Raw genomic sequence first — 9,021 nt, forward strand, 5'->3', positions numbered from 1 at the left:
GCTGGGGAGGCTGGGCAGAAGTGGGAAGAATTCATGACGTTCAACTACCATTTCTATGCTGGCGACTCACAGATCTACTTCTTTGCTCCAGACCTGTCTCCTTTCTCGATCACCGTGAGCACCACCACTTCCTGCCCATCATTCAGACCTGGAACCCAGGTGTCATCTTTGACTCTGACCTCTCTCTAGGTCCTCTCATCCAGGCTATGTCTAAATCTTGCAGATGCTTTCTTCATCACATCTCTAAGATATGGCGTTTCCTACCATCCGCACAGCTAAACTCTGCTCCAGGCTCTCATCATCTCACATCTCAGCTACTGCCACATCCTCTCTCCCCTTAACGAATGCAGTCCTACCTTTCTCAGATCCTTTCAGAATGCTGCTGCAAAGATCATTTTCTAGCCCATCACTTGGACCACTCTTGGAATCCATCCACTGTCTCCCTCACATCAAACATTAGCTGCTTGTCTTCGCTTCATGACCTAGCCTCGCCCTACTTATCTCTTATCACTATCAAAAGGTCGACTCTCACCTCTGATGGGCCCATCATGTCTGCCTCTGTCACTCTCTTCTTACATTTTCAAGTGAACACCTTTGCGCTTTCTCCCTTGCTGCACCTTATGCTTGGGAGCAGCTCCCTGTAAACATCCCCAAAGCTTCCCCATCCATCTTCTAATCTTCCTCAAGCTCTCCTTTGCCACAGTGCCTACAAAAACACTTGACAATGGTTAGGCTGCTGGTGCTGAGACCACTGCCTGTCATGCTGACCAACACTGTCTTGTCATTTCCCTGTACTGCCCCATCCGTCTGTCTGTATCCATGTGTTGTCTCTTGTCTTATACTTTGTAAGTTCGTTGAGGCAGGAACTGTCTTTTTGATCGGTGCAGGTACAGTGCCTGGCACAATGGCATGCTTGTCTGATGTTCAGTTCAGATCAGTGAGAGGTTGTGTCACCGCTTGTCCTGTAACTCAAGTGCCTCAAAATGCTTTGCTGTTTTAGCTCTGTCTGGATGCTCCTATTGAGCCTACAGGCAGACACTGAGTATCTGTGTGTTGAGCAGCCCTGTTTCAGCAGCCTGCTTGTTACGGAACAGTCACACTCTAGTTTCCACCAGCCTTGGTTGTTACAAGTCTGAATTTCCCCCAAACCATCTGCCCTGAAATGTCCTGCCCTCCCGTGGAACAGCGAGGAGTAATAAGGTCCATTGTTCTTTTAAGGAGACAAAAGCACAGCAGTGTGTTGCTTTAACTGGCGTTCACAATCACTTCAGGTCAAACACCGCATTGGACGGATTTAGAATAAAAGTAAAACAAGTTTATTTTATCAAAGAGAGATTTACAGTGAATTCAAATATAAGGAATAAAGACACATATTATAAGCAAATACAAGTAAAATATGCTTTCCAGTGGCTAAGACTTAACACAACAAGCCAAAGCCTTGTGTAGCACTCCCATTCACCTGGTTACGTCCTTTAGCACCAATCTGCTTACGGGTTTTGAGGGACAGACCTGGGTTCTTCTGGATCCTGCCACCCACTCAGCAGGATGTAACTTTTTCTTCCTATATGAATTTATTTGCTGGTGCCTCCACCCCCATTGCTCCATCCTGACAGGGTCACCAGGGAAGCTTGGGAGGAAAATTCTAATCACAGGGTAACCCCCCTTATTTGCCAAATAGTTGGAGACTGCCAAGAGATTTTTACAACAGTGTCTTGGGTGTAATGAGGTATGTCAGGCCTTACAAAAGCTGCTGAGAGAGTAATGAACTACCATTGGGCCTCTGAATCACACCTGGTCCATGATTAGGACTCATAAGCACAACAATCCTCTTCACCTGGAACCTCACAGCCCGTCAGTGCAGATCCTGGAACCCTGATTGAACATGTTTGCAGTTTCATAAACCACTTCAGTTTCAGGATAATGTTAAGGTGTAGCCCCAAGTGCAGTGCGGTATCTAATTTTGAGATGACAAAGGAACTCATAACAGTCACAGGGTCCACTTTCAAAAGGAGGCAATCTCCTGGCCATTCATAAATGATAAAAAGCTGACCTGGCCATCGAATCCTGTGGCACCTTATAGACTAACAGATGTTTAGCAGCATGAGCTTTCGTGGGTGAATACCCACTTCTTCGGATGCAAGTAGTGGAAATTTCCAGGGGCAGGTTTATATATGCAAGCAAGAAGCAAGCTAGAGATAACGAGGTTTCTTGCATCCGAAGAAGTGGGTATTCACCCACGAAAGCTCATGCTGCTAAACGTCTGTTAGTCTATAAGGTGCCACAGGATTCTTATGCTGCTTCTACAGAACCAGACTAACACGGCTACCCCTCTGATACTTGACCTGGCCATGTGACCATTCCTGTTTTCCTTAGTAATCAGACTTTCTCAGGTCCAGTGTTTGCTTGTTTAACAAGATCAGTGATTACATTTAGTTGTTTGGATAACATCTGGATGGCTAGCTTAAAAGTTTGAAATAATAAATATTAAGCTGAACAGTTCTAGCTTCTTTTTCCAGCTCCTGTGCTGTATTTGTTCCTGATGTCATTCTTCATTGCATCAGTTTCCAGCTTTAGCTGAGCAATGGTAGCTCTGTGCCTCTTTTTCCTAGGACAAATTCATGGTCTGATGGATTGCATGTGAAAAGGAGAGCTATGTGCATCCTCCAATTTTAGAGGCAAAATAACATCTTTTGATAGACCTTAAAGGAACTCATAGTATGTGGCTAGTGATATTCTGGGGGAAACTTTAAGCAAATAGGTTTTTTTAGGGCTGTCAATTAATCACAGTTAACTCACGCGATTAACTGAAAAAAATTAATCACAGTTTTAATCACACTGTTAAACAATAGAATAGCAACTGACATTTATTAAATATTTTGGATGTTTTTCTACATTTTCACATATATTGTATTGTGTTGTAATTGAAATCAAATTGTATATTATTTTTATTACAAATATTTGCACTGTAAAAATGATAAACAAAAGAAATAGTATTTTTCAGTTCACCTCAGACAAGTACTGTAGTGCAATCTCTTTGTTGTGAAAGTGCAATTTACAAATGTAGATATTTTTTTTACATAACTGCACTCAAAAACAAAACAATGTAAAACTTCAGAGCTTACAAGTCCACTCAATCTTACTTCTTGTTCAGCCAATCGCGAAGACAAACAAGTTTGTTTGCATTTACAGGAGATAATGCTGCCCTCTTCTTCTTTACACTGTCACCTGAAAGTGAGAGCAGGCATTTGCATGGCACTTTTGTAGCTGGCAACGCAAGGTATTTACGTGCCAGATATGCTAAACATTTGTATGCTCCTTCATGCTTCGGCCACCATTCCAGAGGACATGTTTCCATGCTGATGATGCTTGTTAAAAAAAATGTGTTAATTAAATATGTGACTGAACTCCTTGGGGGAGAACTGTATGTCCCCTGCTCTGTTTTACCTGCTTTCTGCTGTATATTTCATATTATAGCAGTCTCAGATGATGACCCAGCACGTGTTGTTCATTTTAAGGACACTTTCACTGCAGACTTCACAAAACGCGAAGAAGATACCAATGTGAGATTTCTAAAGATAGCTACAGCACTTGACCCAAGGTTTAAGAATCTGAAGTGCCTTCCAAAATCTGAGAGGGACGAGGTGTGGAGCATGCTTTCAGAAGTCTTAAGAGAGCAACACTCCAATGTGGAAACTACAGAACCCGAACCACCAGAAAAGAAAATCAACCTTCTGCTGGTGGCATCTGACTTAGATAATGAAAGTGAGCATGTGTCGGTCCGCACTGCTTTGGATGGTTGTTGAGCAGAACCTGCCATGAGCATGGACATATGTCCACTGGCATGGTGGTTGAAGCATGAAGAGACATATGAATCTTTAGCGCATCTGGCACCTAAATATCTTGCGAAGTCTGTTCTCACTTTCAGGTGACATTGTAAACAAGAGGCGGGCATCATTTATCTCCTGCAAATGTAAACAAACTTGTTTGTCTGAGCAATTGGCTGAACAAAAAGTAGGACTGAGTGGACTTGCAGGCTCTAAAATTTTACATTGTTTTGTTTTATTTTTTGATTCAAGTTTTTTTTGTACATAATTCTACATTTGTAAGTTCAACTCTCATGATAAATAGATTGCATTACAGTATTTGTATTAGGTGAATTGAAAAATACTATTTCTTTTTTTTTTACTGTGCTAATAGTTGTAATCAAATATAAATATAAAGTGAGTACTGTACATTTTGTATTATGTGTTGTAACTGAAATCAATATATTTGAAAATGTAGAAAACATTCAAAAATATTTAAATAAACGGTATTCTATTATTGTTTAACAGTGCGATTAATCACATTAAATTTTTTTAACAGCGCGATTAATCACCATTAATTTTTTAATCACTTGACAGCCCTGGTTTTTTTGCACAATTATTTGATCAAGTGGAGAAAAATGGTTCATATTTGTAAAATATGTGTCAGAGATGCTTCATTCATCATTCAGTTTCCTGCCACTCATTGTCTCCTACCAAGTTGTCCAGCTTACTCCCTGTTCTATCTTTGTGAGCTTAAGTGATAGCAGCAGTAGCACATCTTTCACAAACCTTAGACTCAGTTTATATGCCTATTAAATTCAAAGCCAACTTATCTGGCTCTTGTTACAGAAACCAAGCCAGTGTTCATTGGAACAAAGGCATTGCCATACTGGGTCAGACAGTGGTCTACGCAGTCTGGTATCCCATCGCTGACAGCGCGGCCAGTGAAAAATGGAGCAGAGCAAAGTGTAAAACTTTTATAATGGACAATTATGAAATAAGCAGCTGCTTGAGGAAGTGTCTTCCTAATCTCCGTCCATTGGTGCTTGGTTTTTGACCTGAAGCATGAGGGTTTATACCTTTGACACTGTGAGTATTCTAATTACCCAAGCAAATGTCTAAGAGCCTGATGAAACTCTTGGACTGAATGGGTATTTCTGGCAGTGGGTTCCTATGATTAGGCAATATGTGGGTAGGGCATTTCCTTTCGAATTTAAACATGTTGCTTTTCAATTTCACTGGCTGTCCCCTTGTTCTCTTGAAATGAGAGATGGTAAACAGGAGTCCATCATTAACTTTCTGTATGCCATTCATTATTTAGTGCACTGGTTCGCAACTGGGGGTCCACAGGTTTCAGGGGATCTGCCAAGGACTGGGCAGCAGGGTTCAGGGAGGGAGCACCACCTCCACCCCCTGACTCACCTCAGCAGGCCACCCAACCTGTCTGGGTTGGTGGGGGTGGGGGTGGCGCAACCAAAATTTGCAGCGTCACTGCAGAAGAGAGATCTCTCCCTGCCATCCAAGGTGTTGCCCTACAGCCACTGACTCCACAAGCAGGCAGCAGTTAGCCAAGGAGAGACACCACTGCTCTGCCCTGCTACATCAGCACTTCAGGGAGCAGGGCCAAATGGAAGGCAGAAATCGGGGGGGGGGGGGGGATGTGACCCTCTGTGATTCCATTTGTTTTGTTGTCCAGCTCAGATTCCATACTATTTCTGCGATATGTTTGAGGCAGGGTGATCAGAACTGTCCCCACTGTTCCATGCAAAGGCTCACCAATGAGATCTATAATGCAGTTATAAATGTTTCCATTATTTCTTACTGCCTCAGTCTGTCTACATCATAACACCATTTTGCTTTTTGACTACTATTGAGCAGGCATATTCATTGGAATGGTGCCCAGGTGTGTTTGTCTCTTTCCAGTCCTGCTGCAATTAATTCAGAACCCAGCAATATGGATGGGTAGTTCAAATTATTTCTTCCAGAGCAGTATTTGCATTTGTCAACAGTTAACGCTATCTGATGTCTTGCTACCTGATCATCTAGCTTTGTAGCCCTCTGGACATACAGACTCACACAATCCTGGCAGACTGCAGTGGTATGCTTTCCCTTTTTGAAGCTGTGCTGGTTCCCCTATATCATATATATTGGGTGACATCCTGGTCCCATTGAAGCCAGTGGCAAACCTCTCTTTAAGTTCAATGAGACCAGGATTTCACTGATAGTCATCTATGTGTGAGTATAGCAGGGGGGACCCCTGCTCCTTCCCTGAAGGGGTTAAAAACAGCCCTGGGAAGGGGCTGTGGCTGGAGAAAGCAGCCGTTAGGCTGGGCTGATTGGGGAAGTGGCTGCAGCTGGGGCCATGCCCCAACCTGAGCCACAGGGCCTTATAAGAAGGCCAGGGAAGCCAGAAGCAAGACAGTCTCTCTCTGCATTCAGAGGGAGATGGGCCTGGCTGCAGGGAGCTAGACCGGGTATCTGAGTGGAGCAGGGCTGGGGAGCTCCAGCCTGGAAAGCCCCAGGCTGCCGCCTAGCAGAGGGCCAACAGGTACTGGGGGTTGCAGAGGGCAGCCCAGGGGTAGGCCAAAGCAGCAGGTCCAAACCCTCCTTGCTAGTGATGAATAGGCTGATACTGCAGTCTGTCCCAGGATGTGGGGCTAGACAATGACTGGCAGTAGCCATACACTGAGGCAAGGTGGGGATAGAGGGTGGGGGTTCCCTGGGGAGGGGAGACCCTGAGAGAAAGGGGTTACTGCCAGGGGGCAGCACCCCATGTGAAAGGGCACCGGGGTCCAGGGAGGGACTCGGGGCCAGGGAACAGGCGGATCACTGGCCTGCAGAAGGCGCTCGGTGCTGGAAACCGAGCTAATTCCCTGGGATCACCAGCAGGAGGCGCTGCAGGGGTGAGTCCGACCCGTTACAGTGAGTTATAATTATCTTGAATTATTTTGTTCAACAATCCACCTGGTACCGAAATGAGACGCTTGCTGGCTTGTAATTCCCAGGACTACTCTAGAGCCTCTTGTAAAGACATGCACATCATTTGCTGCCATCCTGTCCTCTGGCATGGTAGCTGATTTTAAGGGGAGAGTGCTGAATTTTTAGTAGCTCTGGCCATTTCATTCTTAACTGCCTTCAGAACTCTTAAATGTATACAATATCTGGTCCTGATGACTGGTTGCTCTTTATCAGTTTGTTCCTGCATGATCTCTGATAGTGCTGCTTCTTACCTGGAAAGAGTAGGGGATATCATCTCTTCAACATCTTATGAGGTTCAGAAAGATACACAGAAAATATTTAGCTTTGCTGCAGGGTGTTTATTGCCAACCCTGTTCTTTGGTATTCCAGCAGACCTACTGATTCATTCAGCACTGGGGCAGCAGGAGAGTGTAGTAGTCAGAGACCACCTTATAAAAGACCACTTGGAGCAAGATTAAAAGTAGGCTTGGGTCTCTGAGTCAGAGATCTGGCCATAGATGTGTCAGTCAGTAGTGAATCTCATAGGGTATGTCTACACTACCCACTGGATCGGCGGGCAGCGAGCGATCCAGCGGGGGCAATTTATCGCATCTAGTCTAGACGCAATAAATCGACCCCCGAGTAGTCTCCCGTCGACTCCTGTACTCCAGCTCGGCGAGAGGCGCAGGCAGAGTTGATGGGGGAGTGGCAGCAGTCGACCTACCGCAGTGAAGACTCCGTGGTAAGTAGAGCAAGTATGTCAACTTCAGCTATGTTATTCATGTAGCTGAAGTTGCATAACTACGATCGATTTTTTCCCCCCCCCCCGCCCCAGTGTAGACCAGGCCATAGAATGCTTACTCCCTGGCAATTGTAGTGCACTGTGTCAACTGTCCTCACACCAAGATTTTCTCTGTCATTTCTTTCCCAGCTTAATGTGATTCTACCAACAATGGATCCTAATACACAAATACATAAGGGGATGAAATTTCCATACTTATCAGGCTGAAAATAAATCTTGTGGGTTTATTTTACTCTTGCTTTTAATTTTGGAATTCTTGGGTTTGAAAATCCCACCATTTCCCAACCCTGGAGAGTCATTTCAGCCACTCGTTTGGCTACTCAGCCTCTGATGGGCCCAATCTTGTCAGTAGGCTGACAGTCATATAACATTTGTTGACTGATGCATCCAGACTATTTTGCTCTGAGTATCCACTTGGTTAGTGGTGTCTAATTACCATCCTATTGACCTCACAAGAACTTTATACATGTATGGAAATAAACTGAGCCCTAAAACTATATGAATGAATGAAACACCATTGTAAGACAACAGAGCCAGGGTTTCTTTCTGACTCCTTTAAACCCTGCTTAAGAAGGCATGAGATCCTCAATTTTTTTTTAAATTTACATCTGTCATAACAGGGGCTTTGAAGCTCCCACAGTGATGCAAGCACATGAGTACCCACCCCAGGGCAGACTCTTTAGAAACCAGGACACAAATCCCAAACTGGCTGTGAATTCTAAACTTAGATTTCACCATCCGACTGCACCCAGTGAAAACTCCTCAGGCATTTTAACAACCTTAACACACAGTCACAGACAGGCCCTTGGATACTCAGGCATCTGTCTTGCCAGCTAGGTAAGCATATCTCTACAGATGGCCCTTTGCACCCAGAATCACAGCAGTATTCAGGTTACTCCAGATCCCAATGAACCACTTAGTCCAGCTAACCTGTGCTTTAGGTCTCACACTAAAGAAAACACTTGCAGCCAATCCTATAATAAACTATATGAAGATTCCTTAAATAGGAAAAGGAACTAGAGTGCTTGCTTTAACCTTGTAAATAAAATACAGATATGTGAATGAGTTCATCTTTAATTTCAAAAGGTCATATGGGCTTCTATAATCAGCAAACTCTATTTGCCTTTTAGGGCTAAACCAACCAGGCTAAAGCAGCTGGGGATATCTTACTTATTGCCTAAGAACCCCTTACTCCCTCCTGCCCCGAGTCCAAGCAGCATAGAGATAACTAGGTCCTTTTGTCTGTGAGTTTTATTCCCCTCCTGCCACCTGCTCTGAGCTGCAAACTCAGCTGATGAATGGGAATCCACTTGCATGATTTACCTTCCCTGGGAGGATAGCAGAACAACGAGGGGTTTAGTCCTTTTTTTGAGGGTTTCTCAGTCCGGATGTAGGGAGTTTTCAGTTGTAAGAGCCACCCATTGCCTCTGGTATTGATGCTCTTTTGGGAGGGGTATA

The sequence above is a fragment of the Mauremys mutica genome, chromosome 2 (assembly GCF_020497125.1).
Source record: "Mauremys mutica isolate MM-2020 ecotype Southern chromosome 2, ASM2049712v1, whole genome shotgun sequence".
Classification (NCBI taxonomy): Eukaryota; Metazoa; Chordata; order Testudines; family Geoemydidae; genus Mauremys; species Mauremys mutica.